An 18,183-nucleotide genomic window follows, 5' to 3' on the forward strand; every position below is an offset into this window, starting at 1 on the left:
ACAATCATAAACAAATATTCTTTTTCTTACATAGATGACTTGCTTGATCAATTACAACGTACGCCAGTGTTCCCAAAAATTAATTTGAGGTTGGGCTATCATGAGTTGAAGATTAGGCAGAGGACATATGAAGATAGCTTTTAGAATTCGATATTGTTATTATAAATTTTTGGTGATGTCTTTTGGGATGACTAATGCACCTGCAAACTTTATAAGTTTAATGAATGGGATCTTTTAGTCGTTCTTGGATTTTCTTGTTATTGTGTTTATTGATGATATTATTGTGTACTTAAGAGTAAAGAAGAGAATGCAAGCCATCTTCACATAGTTTTGGAGATTCTAAGGGACAAATAGTTACTTGATAAGTTGTCTTAGTGTGAATTCTAGTTGTCTTTAGTTGCCTTTCTTAGGGCATATGGTTTTTGAAAAAGAGGTGATGGTGGATCCCAGAAGATTGAGGCAGTGACGAATTGGAATGGACCTAGTTTAGTGAATGAGCTAAAATGTGTTATGGTTCTTGCTAGTTATTACTGCAGATTTGTCAAGAACATTGCATCCATTGCAATGCTCTTGACAATATTGAATCAAAAGAAAGTGTCATTTGTTTAGTCAGAATAATGTGAAAAGAGTTTCAAAAGCTCACAAAACTCTTGACTATAACACTTATTCTTTCATTGCAAGTTGAAGGTAAGGGCTTCTATAGTGTTTTGTGATGCCTCAATTTTAGGTTTAGATGTTGTTTTAATGTAGGATAGGAATGTCATTGCTTATTCTTTAACGCATTTGAAGCCTCATGTAAGGAACTATCCAACCTATGACTTAGAGTTGGAAAAAGTGGTGTTTGGATAAAAGATTTGGAGATATCATATCTACGATTTCAAGTGTGTGATCTTAATAAATTATCGTAAACTACAACAAGTGTTTACTTAAACAATGGAGGTGGATTAAATTGTTGAAGGATTATGATATGAGTATTTAGTATCATCTGAGTAAGGGCAATATGGTGGCATACACATTGAGACAAAAAATTATAAGTATGGGTAGTTTATCCATTTTGAGGGTACCTAGATGACCATTATCTAGAGAGTTTCAAAATCTAATATCTCTAAGCAAGCAATTTGAGTTGAGGATATGGGTGATGTATTGCCTAGTGTTGAGGTAAATTCAATATCCGTAGAGCATGTTAAGGCCAAGAAATTTGAGGATAAGAATTTGAATACGCTCTAATATAAATTTATGTACAAAGAGGTGGCAAGATGCCAATCTTGATATGGGAGGGGTGCTGAGGTTTAAAGGAAGATTACGTGTTCCTTAGATTATTTATGATGTACTTTCAGAGGTCAGAGGCTCTCGTTGTTCTATTCATCCGCGTATAACCAAGATGTATAACGACTTGAGAAAGCTTTACTAGTTACCTAAGATAAAAAGGGACATAGTGGATTATATGTCCAAAGTGTCAAATTATTATCAAGAAAGGTATGAGCATCAAAAGCCTATGGGGTTGCTTCAGAAAATCCCTTTACCCATGTAGAAGTAGGAGCATATCTCTATGGAATTTGTGGTGACCTTCCAAATACTTTGGGGAGGTATGAATCCATTTGGTTTATAGTAGATTGGATGATAAAGTTCGCTCACTTTTTACTAATTCGGGTAGACTATAGCTCTCAACAGATAGCTAATATTTAAGTCAAAGAGATTGTGAGACTTCAAGAGTTTCCACTTACTATCATTTCTTACATAGATCCAAAGTACACTTCTATGTTTTTGGGCAGTTTGCATAAATATTCGGATAGCATGATCAAGTTTAGCATAAATTCACTCTTAAAGTAATGGAAAGCCTGAGAGGTTGATTCAAGTGCTATAGGACATATTTAGGACATGTGTGATTGATTTGGTGGTCATTGGGATCAGTTTTTTTTTTGTTGTGTGAGTTTTTATAAATTTAGGGATATGTACTCCAAATTGAGGGATATGTACTCCAAAGTTGGTGAGAAATTTTTTCTTAAGGTGTCTCCTATGAAGCGAATCATGAGGTTGGTAAGAGGGGCAAACTCTGCCCTCGGTATATATTTTGCTTCGAGGTTCTTGAAAAGGTGGATCCAAGTGCTTATTGGTTAGCTCTTACCACTGGGGTTTCATGAAGTATATTTGATTTCTTATATTTCAATACTGAAAAGGTATTATGGGGTTGGAGACTACATCATTAAGTGGCATTCAATGCTTCTAGATAATGATTGGTCTTATAAGGAAGAACTAGTAGTGATTCTAGATTAGGATGTTCAATAATTGAGGATGAAGGATATTGATTGATGAAGGTGAAATAAAATCATTGTCAAGTTGATGAAGCAACTTAGGAGACCAAGAAGGACATGTGGGATAAGCACCCTCAATTGTTTGAGGATACATGTACTCTTCTTCTTCCTTGTTTAGCCAATATTTCTCATCTGATCATTCAGGGATGACTGGCATGTAAATTTGTATATATTGTAACAACCCTCTCTGTCATTACATATGAGTCCTACGTTTAAAATCTCATGTTTGAATTCTTCCCAATTTAGAAGTTACAAATTTCAGGCTAGGCTAGTTCTAATCAATTTCGGAGCAAGGTGTGACATAGAAAAATATGAGAATTATTCAGACCAGTGTAGTTGTATTTGTCTTGATTTCTAGTTATATAAGACAATAAGGACCCATAATAATTTATGGAATAGAATATGGGTAAGTAAAACTCAAAATTGGTCTCAGCGTATGCACTATTTGGAATATTTTCGGTTTAAGGTGTGTTGCAAAAACTAAGATTTTTGGGTGAAGTAAGACATTTTGACTGTCGACGCCACTATAGCGATCGACATACTACAATAGTGGCAAGTGCCATAGCAGAGAAGATCTCGCTATAGTGACGGTCAAGGACTTTATTAAATTGCAAATTTAGTAAAATATTTTTCCAAAATAATTTATTTTTCTAAAACTCATTTTGAGGCATGGGAAGGGGTGACAAAATTTTATTTTTTTGGCTTAGTTAAGGTAAATAATCCATACCTGTTAACTCGTATTTAATTATTATGCCTCAAAATTATTAATTTAGGGTTCAACGAAGGTGTTATGGCAAACTTTGGTTAATTACCGGTACAAGGGTGAAAATTTAGGAATAAGCTAATGTGGTTTGATTATTAAATTTAATTTACCCTGCATTCTATTAATTCTCTAATTTATCCCTAAAAATGATAGTTTTAGGTTAATTACGATGGACAAGCCCTGGAACAAGACGAGAATGATTATAAACTTGACCTTAGGTGTTGGATATGAGTTATAAATCCCTATATATTAGGTCATTTCTTTAATTATGTATTTATATGCATGTTCTAGACCTTGAGCAAACAAAAATTGCATGGAAGGGCAAAGCTTCAGAATAGAAGAGTTGTGCAAGCTTGATTCGAGGTAGGTGATGGTATTGTAGTTTAATCCAATTTATGTTATATCTGCACGTTAACTACTTTGAAGTATGGCTTATTAGTGCTTGTTGTTTGGTGTGGTCTTTGCAAATGATTTGTGGTTGTTATATGATTTTTATCTAAATATGGAATGTTTGGTATTTAGAACATCCTCATGGGCTTTTGATGCACCAAGGTTGGTAGACACATTTGTTCAGGATTTTAGTACATGGACGACAATTGTCCCTTACATGTCATGGCTAAAGGGTGGTTGAATATCCGTTAATATGTATGTACGAGGGTAAGGTTAGTTTAACGGTCTCTAAAACGAGGATATATATTTTTATACTTAATAAATAGTCCTGAATTATTTTCGGCTTGGTTGACTCAACTTCACTAGGTGATAATTTGTTGACTTGCTCGTTTGATTCCTAATTGTTCATTGTTGCTTGTTATGCTAAGTGAATGTTGTTTAAGCATGGATTTACTTGTTGTACTATAACTTAGTTATATGTTCATATTCTCATTTTTTATTGTCCAAATGACCCTTCCAGTACACTTTTGTTCTTGTGTACAGATACTACACCTACATTTAAATTTGTGAGTGAAACACATGTTACAGTGGGGCCTACGAGACCTCACTTGTGATTCCAGAAGTTGACTCCAAATTATAGGGAGAGAAGCAATCTGGGCTACCATGAAATCTTTTCTTATTAGCATTGTTTTTAGTTCTGAACTTAAATTTTATTTTAGTTTGGGGTGCATCACCTTCATGATATTCTTAGATATTTTGGTGCAGATAGTTTTCGGATCCTAGGGATGGTTTTTGCATAAGTGCCTTTCCACCTTTAATTGTACTTATTATTTCGTTTTAGATTGGATGATATATCGATGGATTAGTTTCACTTATTTGTTCTAAGTCGGTTTATGAGATTGTCGTTCGGGATAGTTTGTTCTCCCATCAAATGATTAGCATGGCTGCCACTCACGATGGGTTTGGGTCGTGGCATTTCTTCTTCATGAAAATGACTCTAAGTGTCTGTTTTTGAAACACTTTCTATTATCATCATCAGGTATGGCAATTTGTTAGAACCGAAAGAAATTGTCATAACAATATAAGAAAATTATGAGATTATAAAGTATGTTTAGTGATTATTATCCGTTATTTAGCTGTATATTTGTCTGCTGCAGACACTTACATAAAGTCCCATGATAGAGTCATCAATATAGACCGTTTGAATGATTTTTGAAAGGTGGTTAATTACTGTGAAGTGATTGTTACGACTTTTAAAGAAAATAAGTACACGTGGTCAAATCTATGGACATCTTAAAAATAAAGACAAATTCACTTTTGAAAGATTGGATCAATTCTTGGAATACACTAAGTGGTTTTAAATTTCTGGAGAACAAGTACACTATCTTCCATGTACAAGTTATTTCAATGACTGTTTTCAATATCTCTCTTTCATAATCATAGAAAAGTACAATTTTGTCATTTTGAGTCAATATGATCCTAACATCTTGATCTTAAATGCATCATTAACAACTTACAGAATAACAAATAATCGCTAGATGATATTTCTTTTTTTGTGTCTAAATATTATTTTTTTTTAAATTTTAATCCATTCATCCAAGGTAATCTCTCGTAGTGATGTGGGGATAGGGGTGTTGGGGGAGGGTGTTGGATAATCAAAAGCCTAGTTTGGGCTCATTTATTAAAAAAAAAATTACTTTAAACATTATTTTTTAATCCCAAAAAAATTCTATAAATACCCTACACCTTCATATCATATTTCACACAATTTTTCACTCTCTCAAATCTCATTCTCTCTCAAATCTTAATTCTCAATTCTCAAATATTCAATATATTTAATTTCTTAAAGTGTTCATTTTAATTTTTTAATTTTTCGTTTACAAAGTACGAGCGGATGTTTCTAAAGTCGCAACTTTCGGATACTTCTAAAATTTGGTATTGTCGTTCCATCTCTTACGTTTAATTTTTATTTATTGTATTAATTGTTTAGTATTTAATTTTATTATATTTGTGTATTTTGAATTTTTTAGTTTAATTTAATTTATATTATGGATAAATTAAGAAACCTCGCTACTAAAGGTGTTAAAGTTTTTTGTCCCGGATGCGGTAGTAGTAGTAAAAAGCAAATTACTAGCGGTAGAGGTATTTCAAGTAATAGATATACCCGTGTGCCTCCGACACCTCTTAGTCAACCTTTTGAGGAAGAAGTAGGTGTACCTTTAGGTGTAGGCGTTCACGATATGGATTATGTAGAAACTCAGGAAAATTACGGTATAGAAGAAGAAAATGAAGTAAATGCGGTTAATTTAGACAAAGATAATGAAAATATTGCTGAGACACCCGCAGTAGAAAATGATAACGTTAGATCTGAATCGGTTAATCTCCCTCCCCATGCCCCAAGACCTCGTAAAAAAACTAGTGTTGCATGACAATTTTTTGAACGTATATCAGATATTGAGGTGCAATGCAATATTTTTCAACAAATATATAAGCATAAAAGTAGAGGCAAGTAAGGGGGTACAGGTACGTTAATGAGACATATAGCTGAAGATCACAAAAGAGAGTTAAATATTGCACTAGGTGTTGGGGATGTCGGTGGGCCAACGCAAACTAGAATGGAACCAACAACCAGTCACATAGCGAAGAAGTATAATAAATTGAGGGACCGGGAAGAAATAGCTAAAATGGTAGCTGTGGGTTGTTTGCCTTTTAGTTTTCCATCTTCTAATGCCATTATTCATTATATACAAGCAATTTATAGTCCTATGTTTAACGGTTTTTCTAGAATTACTAGTCGGTCTGATATTTTTAGACTTCATTCACAATATTATTTTTATTTATCAACATTGTTAAAAAATATTCAATGTAGATTGTCCCTAACTTCTGATCTTGGTCGTGCTGTAAATAAAAATAATTATTTAACCGTTACTTGTCACTGGATGGATAGTAATTTCATAATGCAAAAACGTACTCTTGCTTTTTTATATAATGAAGATCGTAAACATACTGGACAATTTATTGCTGATTCTATTGTTAAAATTGCCGGATATTATGGTATTGAAAATAAAATTTTATGTATTTCTTTTGATAATGCTTCTAACAACAAGACTGCTATAAAAAATTAAAATCTACGCTATCTCCGTCGTTGCCTGAAATTTTTCATATTAACTGTGCATGTCATATATATAATTGAATTGTAAAAGATGGTCTTGAGTTTTTTGAGCTTTATATTAAAAAAATTCGTCTTGTTGTTGGTTTTATTCAAGGAAATAATCATAAATCGAGAATTAGAGAATTTAAAGTTAAATGTCAAAAAATGGACTTACACCGATATTGATGCCTGGGGAAATTGATACTAGATGAAATTCAACGAATGATTTTTTAAAAACTTGTTATAAATATAGAATTCCTATTACATTTGCTTTTAACAAACATTGTGGTTCATTTGCTGATTCTGCTGATTGCATGCTACATGATTTTGATTGGGTTGTAATTAATGATCTTGTTAAATTTTTAGAAAAAATTTATGTAGCTACGGTTGAATTTTTCGGTGCTTATTATCCTACTGTTTGTAATATTTTGGCATATCTAGCCGATATTTCTGGTTTTCTCAGAGAATATAAAAATAAAGAAGGTTATAAAGAAGCTATTGGTTCCATGTTTACGAAATTTAAAAAATATTTTTTCCCAATTCCCCCTATTTAGTTGGTTGGTGATATGCTAAATCCGTCTATGAAATATAATAATATCTGCCACTTTAGTACTCTTATTTATACTAACTTAGAAATAAATACTAACTATGATTCTGAATAAGTACAACCTGATTTGTGGACGGCTACAACTGATGCAAAGGATTACATAGAAAAATTATATAATCACTATACTGATTTATTTGATTTAGCCGTACCTACAAATATCACTCCAACTATCGCTCCTCATCCTCCTGAGGAACCACCATCTTTTAAAAGGCTGGCACATAGTGGTTTTCCTGATTCGTTGTATGATTTAAATTATTGGAACAGCGTTGATAAGAGAACTTACACATCAACTTATCGGGAAGAGCTGAAATATTTTCTTCGGTCGGCACCAGAGAATCGCAGACGATAGATCAACACGTTGGATTGGTGGAGGAGTAATGAAACACAATATCCGGTGCTTTCAAGATTAGGTAGAGATATTTTGAATGTTCCAATGTCAACTGTTGCATCAGAGAGCGCCTTTAGTTAGGACAAAAGCAGCTTGGAGACAAACGACACTCATTGGGAAGCAATGCAATGAATGTTCTAGGTTGCCTCAGAGATTGGATTAGAGTGGAAACAAGAAATCAAGGAATGGAACCGGAGCCGAGCGACGAGCTGAAACTTGAAGAAATTATGACTTCACGGGAGAACTCAGCAAAATCAAGTTCAATACATGGTTTTGTCCCCGTTGACTTCGACTATCCTATGCAAGTTCCGGTTAATATTAACATGAATGAGTTGGAAAAAATGATGCATACTTTGTAGATTTTTCATTCTTGTAAATTATAAATTTTGGATCATTTTGCAATCAATAAAATTCTCCAAATTCATTCACTCCTTAGTCCTTGCTTTTTATATTTTTTCATTTAACGATTTAGAATTTTAAATTGAATTTCTAGTTTTCTACTTTAAATTAAAAACTTACTTCTAATATATTATTAATTTACTACCAAATATTATTAATTTATTATATTAAGTAGCATATGTTTTGTATATTTGTGTATATATCTTCTATAGAAGTGTATATTTAACGTTTACATGTGTATATGTTTTATAAATTAGTATATAAGTATATCTATATATATTCTAATGTATATATATTGTAGCATATTTTATAAGTAGTAGTAAATATACATTGAATGGTGCGTATACACGTGTATACATCTTTTATAGAAGTCTATATTTAATATATACATGTGTATATATTTTATAAATTAGTATATAACTATGTTTATATATATTGTAATGTATATATAATGTAGTATATTTTATAAGTAGTAGTATATATACATTGAATGGTGCGTATACATGTGTATATATCTTGAATAGAAGTGTATATTTAATGTATACATGTGTATATATTTTATAAATCAGTATATAACTATATCTATATATATTATAATGTATATATATTGTAGTATATTTTATAAGTAGTAGTATATATACATTGAATGGTGCGTATATACATGTTTACATCTTTTATAGAAGTGTATATTTAACGTATACATGTGTATATGTTTTATAAATTAGTATATAACTATATCTATATATATTGTAATGTATATATAATGTAGTATATTTTATAAGTAGTAGTATATATACATTGAATGGTGCATATACATGTGTATATATCTTCTATAGAAGTATATATTTAACGTATACATGTGTCTATGTTTTATAAATTAGTATATAACTATATCTATATATATATTGTAATGTATATATATTGTAGTATATTTTATAAGTGGTAGTATATATACACCGAATGGTACATATACATGTGTATATATCTTGTATATTTAACGCATACATGTGTATATGTTTTATGAATTAGTATATAAGTATATCTATATATATTGTAATGTATATATATTGTAGTATATTTTATAAGTAATGGTATATATACATTAAATGGTGCATATATATGAGTAATTGACTAGTTGTGTATATGTGTATATATTTTTTAAATTCTAATGTAGTATATACTATATATATATAGTGTATATATATTATTTAACGTATTTATAATGTATTTAGGTGGATATATGTAATGTATATTGAAAGAAAGTTTTTTTTTTTATATTTTTGACCAAGTTTGACCGATTTTTTAACAGAGTTTGACCGGGGTTTTGTGGGTTTGACCGGGTTGGGTTAAGTGGACCGAGTTAGGGTGGGTTTTAATTTTTTTACTGTTGGTCTTTGCCCGGCTTAGCCCGTCTAGCGCCGAAACCGGCCCTTAACCCGATTAAAATAGAAGGGCAGGTTCTGTGTTGCCCGTCCCGTCCTGTTTGACACCTTTACTCAAAAGTTCTTAATTAGAGAGAAAAGTTATTCTTCCCACTGGTATGGTGAAGTTTGCTTCTATGTTTGTATAATAAGTCAGCTATAATTTTGGCCTCTATGCAACTGATACAAGAACGACCTATGAAGTGCTAAAACAGCCCTCAAAATGGCACAAAGTTGTCCACTATCATGAGATGAACAATCAATACAAAATGGAAAACAAGATGACTATAACTAAGAGGATAGATAGTGATAGATAATATACGCCACATTATAGGCAATAATATGTATATTAAACATCAAAAGACAAACAACATGCATACAAGACACCTACACTCTTACGGAGACCTCAAGGGAATCGGAACTCCCAAGCAACCACCGTTTCTGAGCAAGTTAACAACATAGGGATTCCACCTTGACAAACAGTCTCAATGAGTTTACAAGATATATCATCAAAGTTCTAAATGACAAAATGACCTAAATATTCTATTTAAAGATTAGGGCAACACTTATTACAAAAATAACCAAAAGGCCCTTAATGAGCCCAAACAAAGGGGTGGCTTTGTAGTGTACTCCTTGGACAGTTTTGGAGTGTTGGGACTTGGTCTCAACGCTTCAAAGATTGTTCCTTGGATGGGCAGCCCCACAAGCTCAGGTGTTCACTCATGTTTTCATGTCCTTGAGTGCTAAGATGGATCTTTGACCCGTATCATCCTCTTCTCCTTAAAAAGGATTCGTCCTCCAATCCAAACCTTGCAAAACAATAGGAAGGATAAGAAAACAAGTTCCTCAAGGTATGAGGGTTAGGATTAGTGTAATCAGTCATAGCATCTTGCCAAGGTGGCTAAAATTTCACATACAACCAAACATCCCTCTTACCCGAATACCCTCCCAAGAAAGAATAAATTAGGTAACTCATATATGTATGACAAGAAACAATGAACAAGAGTTGCTTATCAAGTGAAAAACTTAGACTCTTCTTGGAACAAAAAATAGGCTTGAAAGCTGAGATAGGAAAAACATACATTCCATACACATTCAAGTCATTCCAAAAGACATCATCACTATATTTCATATGATCACCGGGTTCAAATAGGTGGAGTGTCCATGGAACGGGTTGGGAACACACTTTCCTACCCCAATACTACTACAATTACGATCAAATATTCCCTCTATACTCGCATAATATACAACAAAAACAATAAGAGGGTCATCCTTAGTCAATTGGCCAACATGTTCAACATCATCATTTTCACACATAAGTTGGTCTTCATGACTTTCATAAGACAATGTACTATCACTTTCCACAATGGATTCAATACTAGGTGGATAAACTAGTGTATCCACAATCTCTATTTGTACATTATCATCACAAAATGAAGGCACATTTGGCTCACCTAAAGACAAACTATCATTCACACTTAGTTGGTTATTAGCCTTATTCACTAGAGTGCAAGAGTTAGTTTGATTACCTAGTAGTTCATGTCGAGCTTGGCCATTCATAGGAATTGGATTAGGAAAGCTTGGGTGCTCTATCAAGTTATCCAACTTCTTAAAAATATAGCTCTCTATCCTTTCTATTCGTCCCTCCATTCTATCCATTATTCTTTTCATTTCTTCCATTCGTCCTTCCATTCTCTCCATTTTCCCTTCAAAAGATCCTAAGCGGCTATCCATGACATCAAGCTTTGCCATGATGGATTTAAACCAACTAGGCATTTTACCTTCATCCACCATTGTACCTATCAAGAACTACTAAACAAACAACAAAAAAATAGAAACACATTAAAGGTTACCAAAAATCAGTCCACAATTTATCTCAAAACAGTCCGCAATCTCTGAAGCTCACACTTTTGAAGTATTCACTTTATTGAACTCACAAGTGTTGATAACTCGTTTATACTCCAGTGAGGTTACTTGGTCCCAATTGTGACTCTAGGTCGGAGTATATTCTTTTTTGAAACAACTCAAGAAATGATGGTTGAACTTGGACCAAAGAAAATACTACGACTTAAAAATGAGAAAAACACACAATACAACACTTAACACAAAACAAAACGTACTAAAAAACTAATCTACAAGCTAGTAGGTATTTTCTAGTTTACTAATTATCTTGAGAATAAAAAAAACTGAAACTAATGGAAACATGATAGTGAAACTAGAATATTCAATGTTCTTGAGCTCTTTGATGATGTGACACTTAACTATTGGACGTTGGAATGTAGTTGAAGTTGAAAAATTTTTGTTTCAAGAAACTAGTAGTTCAATTTCATGTATGAAAGAGGAGAATTTCAGCCAAGGTATAGGACAAACAAGGTCTAGACTCCACATTCAAGACTCATTAAATCTTTCACCTACTTTCACCAAAATGGCTAGACATCCTTTTGGAGATCTTGTCCCCTTTTCCTTTTTTGGCTTGTCTAGAAAAAATGAATTTACTCCCTTTTTGTTATAAAGACTTTTGGGAGGTCTTTTGTTATTTTTCCCATTTGGTAATGTCTTGAAAGTTTTTTCAAGACTAACAATAACCCACACTCTCTTCCCTTTAAATTTGGATCAAACAACCTTTTACAAGACTTCTTTAACACAACAAAAGAACTCCAACAACAACAACAACAACAAAAAAACTGTCCACTCTTCCCATAAATTCAGCCAAACAACAACAACACTTCAGCCAAGACATCAAACCCATAGAAAAACTTCTTTTTGTGAGATTTTCGACCATGGACACTTCTTCTAATATTAGGAAACAAAGATATAACACTAGAAAATACAAAACACACAAAAATCACAAGAGTACTAGGATTCAAAATTTGGCCTAAGCACAAAAACGTGGACAAATTACTATTTTTGAGTTTTACAACTCTTTTTTTTTATTTTTTGAGTGAACAATCCCAAGATTGATATTGTGGGAACGAAATCAGTGATGACTTTGATACCAAATGATATAAGAATGACCTATGAAGTGCTAAAATAGCCTATGAAATGGCACAAAATAGTTCACTATCACGAGATAAACAAGAAACATAAACTGGAAAACAAAATGAATATAACTAAGAGGATAGATAGTGAGACATAAGGTACACCACGTTATATAAAATAAGATGTATATTAAATATCAAAACACAAAAAACATGAATACAAGACACCTACACTCTTACGGAGACCTCAAGGGAATCGGAACTCCCAAGCAACCACCGTTGCTAAGCAAGTTAACAACACAAGGATTCCACCTTGCCAAACACTCTCAATGAGTTTACAAATATATCATCAAAGTTCGAAATGACAAAATGACATAAATGTTCTATTTATAGACTAGGGCAACTCTTATTACAAAAATAACCAAAAGGCCCTTAATGAGCCCAAACAAAGGGGTGGCCTTGTAGTGTACTCCTTGGACGATTTTGGAGTGTTGGAACTTGTTCTCAACACTTCAAATCTTTTTCCTTGGATAGGAAGCCCCATAAGATTGGGTCTTCACTCACGTCTTCACGTCCTCGAGTGCTAAGATGGCTTTTTGACCCGTATCAGTAACAATATTAAATAGTAACTTGGATGAGTTGACATATGCCTTAGGTTTTCTTGATAATGATGATGTAATCTTGACGGAGTGTGTCTTTGTCCCGAAAGCATGCTGATCATGAGCAGAAAGCTCAATTCAAAAATAATTTGCATGTACTTATATGTAATGCACCATGAAATATTAAAAGTAGAGGCTAGAAGTTTTGTTTATTGTAGTATAGAATTAGAGTCTTTTGACAAAGGACATCATTGAATCACCATTTCTATTCCTAACAGTACCACCAATGCCAGCCTGCTGGTTAACATTGTTTCTTCTCTCATCAGTGTTTACCTTAATTCAATTATTTGAAGGTTTGATCCAAGTGACAAAATAAAAGTGAAAACAAGTTTGTATTTCTTTAAGGGAAAAGATTATGCCAGTTCCATTTGAAATCCACCTCAACCCCTATATTACTCATGTGAAATTTAATATTGAAAAGCACTTTCCAAGATATTCTATAACTGGTAGAAGCATTTTTTACCATATATAGAGGCACATCTAGCTTTATAAATTACCCAATAGATATAAAGAAGAAGAATTTGATGTAAATTTTTGTCAAATTGCTACAAAAATTCATAGAATTTTTTAGGAACTCTCAGAAAAATCCACAATATTTGCCCTTCGGAAGAGCACTATGCAGTGAACACTTTATGGTAACTTACTTATTGTTCAATAGGTGGAAAACAACATTAGAGATTTAAACATTACTAGTCAGACCCCATTCGACAAGCTCAAGACTGAGCGATAGATAAAGGCTGGATTCGATCCTAGATTTCCATGTGGCACTTAGAGATGCACCAAGATTAGCAAAGTAGTAATTCCACACAGCTTTGACTATCTCTCTTTCAAGGGAAAAGATGGTTGATGGTCTCTTCCTTCTAATTTTTACTATAAAAACATAGTGACACATTTTGGATACCAAATCTAGATATGATGTTATAAATAGGGATTTTCCGATTTAAAATTCACCAAAGAGTGAAGGGCATTTTAAAGGAACATACCTAGTCCAAGTGTGAGTATGCATATTGCTTATTGTTGAGATGAACAAGTAAACATGAGCTTTAGTTCAAGGAAGCCACAGTTAGTATAATTAGTTAATTACTATTTATAGCTAACTAAAAAAGTTAGTTATAGGCCCGAAGGTTGTTGAGACCAGAAGCTTCTTAGCTCATGTATTTATATCAAGATTCTACATAGTATCTAAAAGTATTGAATACAATCAATATATATTTTACCCTCTTAATCAGTTACTCACTCATATTCTTCCTCTCTCTGAGAATTTTGTGATTACCTTCTTGATTTGAGGCACAATCAGTTGTATATTTTAACCATTTAAAGTGAAATTTCTCATCAATTCTCTGAAGAATGGAATCTGAAAATGCTTCTGGAGATAAAGCAGGAGTCAGGACTGCAACCTCCAACACTACTCAGGCTTTGGATCACAATCGTCTATTATACTTGCACTCCACTGATGTAGGTGGTATTTCTTTGATCTCTCTACAACTTACTAGTTCTACAAACTACTCTTTATAGAGTAAGTATATTAGAATTGATCTACTGGGTAGAAATAAGCTAGAATTTGTCGATGGTTCTTGGAAGAAATAAAGTTTGTAGAGCTCAATGAAAATTTAAATGTAATTTTTAATATTTTAATCTTCATTTTCTTCAAAGGCGGAGAGAGACATCCCTCACTAAAATATGATGATAATAATTAATTAATATTAAATTTATTATAGCGAGAGATTTCGATCCCTCGCTAAATAATAACAAATAAATTCATATTTCAAATAAAATTTAAATATAATTTATAAATTTTTTTTAGCTGGTAATAAAAAATTAGTAAAAAATAAATGAAAATAAAATTTAAGTTACCCAAGGAGTCCTCAATATGATACATATAACTATTTTATGATTTTTTTTCATTGTCGTGAGGAAAGTATCTAGCTAAATTAAATATGTTAACTTGAGTATTTAATTAACAACCCTAGTATAGATTTGTAGAAAAATAATAACAATGTTATCAACTGTTTTGATCCCTCAATAATTGCTTTAAAACTTTTTTTCTTTTCATACTACTAAATTTAATTATTTTTCTACAAATAACAAATATATATATATATATATATATATATATATATATATATATGCTGTTCGCAAACAGGGTGTGCATGAGGAATTTTTTCTCACTTAATCAGTGAAATAACCATCATCATACCAATAGTATGGATCATCATCACTATCCACATATGAATAGTCATGAATAGACCATTGTTCTTTTACAAGATGATCTATAATTTTTTCAAGATTTTTTTCTTTTAAATCTTTATTTAATTTTAGCACCTTTAAAATGGTGATCAATGTTTTTTCATCTAGAAAAATAGTGTAATAACTCATTAGGTAGTATAAAGAACATATTTCTTTATCTTAGTCTTCTATTTTTTTTAACAGAAAAACCTATGTGTTTTTTAGCTCATGATTTCTATCTAAAGCTCTAAGTAAAAGTATTTTAAACTTGTTAATTTCACAATTAACCGAAGTAGTTTTTAACGGATTTTTGCAAAGGTAATTTCTCAAATTCGTCTTGTCTTATTTAATTTTATTTATAATTATTTTGGATTCTCAAAACCTTTTCCTGTACTTTTTAAATTGTGGTTGTACCACTTTCATGGTGATAAGAATAGATTGTTCATAATTTTATATTTTCTATAGGTACTTAGTAATACATAGTATGTATGAATGTATAAAGTAGATATGATAATAAATTTTCTTATGTTAATATCTTTTTGAAATGATAGAGTTTAGGTATACACCTTTCGACTTTTTTTATATATTGGTTGTATCAACACCGCAGCCGAAAGAACTATTTAGCCTATTGCGACTCACAGTCTCAGGCTACTGTGCTATCCTTCCTCCATTGAGGCTGAAGATCACAACCTTCTTTTATCACCAACATACAAGAATGATAAAAGATATAAAATAAACTTTTTTATTTCAAGAAGAGATTACAACATAGAAAAAATCTTTGTTCAGATCTTCCTTATACTTTTATAAAAACTATTTGTTACTTTTCCCTTGCGGGAGAAGTGTTTATCACTTACTCATATATAAGATACCTAACATTTTTTAAGAAAGAGATGTTTAGAGAAATGTAGTCTGTCCTGTTATGAGTTTCTATCTCTCCTTTTATAGATATAAGGAGGGATAAAATTATAATTTTTATTTTTCTTTGGGACATCCTTAAGAAATATTTTATTTATCTTTTGGTCCCTTATCATCTTATCATGATAAGATAAGAGATAAGATACTTCTTTCATCTGATTGGCTGCTTTTTGGACCTTGGGGTCCATTCCTCTTTATCATTTTGTCGTCTGGTACCAACAATTATGTTGAAGTAAATGCTTTTGTTTTACGTCTTTTCTTCCATTGTTGGCTTTATCTTTACAGCTATGGATTACATTTCTTCAAAAATTGATAAGATTTTGCCATTATTCTTCTTAAGATGTCCATGTTCTATGAATTTGTTAGTCATATTCCATGTTGCTGGAGTGGTAGGAAATTGTTGGATTTTGAATTTAGCAATTTTATCCCTTAGGACTACTGATTTTGATTTTCCTTTGGTCATAAGGAGGATCCACTGTGTATCCCTATTTAGTACCTTGTAATTTTTTTCATACTTATTTTTTAGGATGTGATAGACGGTCTTCATTCTTAAAGATCTCCTGGTTTGGATCCATTTTTTATTAAAATATAGAATCTTTTTATCAACTCCTGTGGCGTTAATATTAAAGTCTCTTAATTTTTTCACCGTTATGTAATTAAAAGTGGGAAAATATAATTGATCATCTTGAGATTCCATACCTATGCTGTAGAATCTGCAATAGAATGCTTCCCCTTTGACATAATTTCTTATTGAACTAGTTAGATGTATTGGTAGTCCTTCTAGTTCAGATAGATTTGGTTTTTAATAAACACGGTCTAAATATTTGAATTCAAATAATTTGTCCGCAAGATCAGCTGATCCTCCTGGAAATATAGAAATCCTTGGATATAAGCTCTTTATTTCGATAACTTCAAAAGTTTCTCCACAGGTTTCTTGGAGATTGTATATTCTTTTTGTGAAAGTTATTTATTCGTCTTCCTACGGATGAATTTTTCCTACCTTAAAGGAAATAGATTGTTTTCCTGAGGAAAAGTTAGTCCTTTTTTCTAATTTCTCAGAGATTGTTTTGGTTTTTACTAATTTTACTACTTCGGAGAAATTTCTCTATGTTTGTGCTCGTCTTTTGGCTTTGTCTGAAGACTCGACCATCAGCATATCCGTGCTTACCATCGAGATGTTTTTGGCACTTGATGCTAGTGGGACATCTCCTGCCACTTTGTTAGCTCGGCTTTTGGCTTTATCCGAAGACTCAGCCATCGGCTTATTCGAACTACTTACTGTCGAGATATTTTTGGCACTAGGTGCTAGTGGGACATCTCTTGCCACTTTGTTAGGGATGACTTATCGTCCCTTTAGTTTAGTTTTCAGATGCTCACATAGGAGTTGGAATTCTGCCATTCTTTCAGCTTGATTAGTGTTAAGCCGACTTAATTCAAATTTTAATTTCTTTGCCTTTTCAGACAAAGTTACAAGTTCATCTCAGCTTTCAAATAGCATGTTGCTTTTTTCATTTATGGCATCATTAATGTTATTCATCTTTTTCCATATTCTGTTGACCAGTACTTGTGTTCTATCGTCCATATTGGACGTTTCTTGAAACAAAATTTGCAAAAACATTGTCAGATCCTTTAATATTTTCTATTTTTAAAGTATAAAATGACAATAATACATGCCATGTGTGTAACCTTCTGTATTGTGGCTCTGAATGTAGTTTATTAAATATCAGTCCTGATATTTGTGTATTGTCTGTTTTAACGATAAATGGTTTTGGTAATAAAAATGTAGAAAACTTTCACATTCCCTTTATTACCACTAATAATCCTTTTTCATTTGTGGAATAGTTAACTTTGGCTTTGTTAAATGTTCCACTAGTATATCTACAGGTTTTATTTAAATCTGTTTGTAACAATGCTCTCCAATGATAGTCGGAAGCATCAGTTTGTAAAATCAAATTATCTTATGGTTCTGGTAAT

The 18,183-nt window shown here is 32.1% G+C and overlaps 1 long non-coding RNA gene across 1 annotated transcript; it reads right to left on the reverse strand.

Annotated features, from left to right (window-relative positions):
- Window positions 1-12,581: 12,581 nt before the first annotated feature.
- LOC107867714 lies at window positions 12,582-16,215 on the reverse strand. The gene is made up of 2 exons (XR_001673280.2): window positions 15,861-16,215; window positions 12,582-13,122 (listed from the first exon to the last, which is right to left on the reverse strand). It is a non-coding gene; the product is annotated as an uncharacterized LOC107867714 (long non-coding RNA).
- Window positions 16,216-18,183: the final 1,968 nt, after the last annotated feature.

This window comes from Capsicum annuum, chromosome 4 (genome assembly GCF_002878395.1).
Source record: "Capsicum annuum cultivar UCD-10X-F1 chromosome 4, UCD10Xv1.1, whole genome shotgun sequence".
In the NCBI taxonomy this organism is placed as follows: domain Eukaryota; kingdom Viridiplantae; phylum Streptophyta; class Magnoliopsida; order Solanales; family Solanaceae; genus Capsicum; species Capsicum annuum.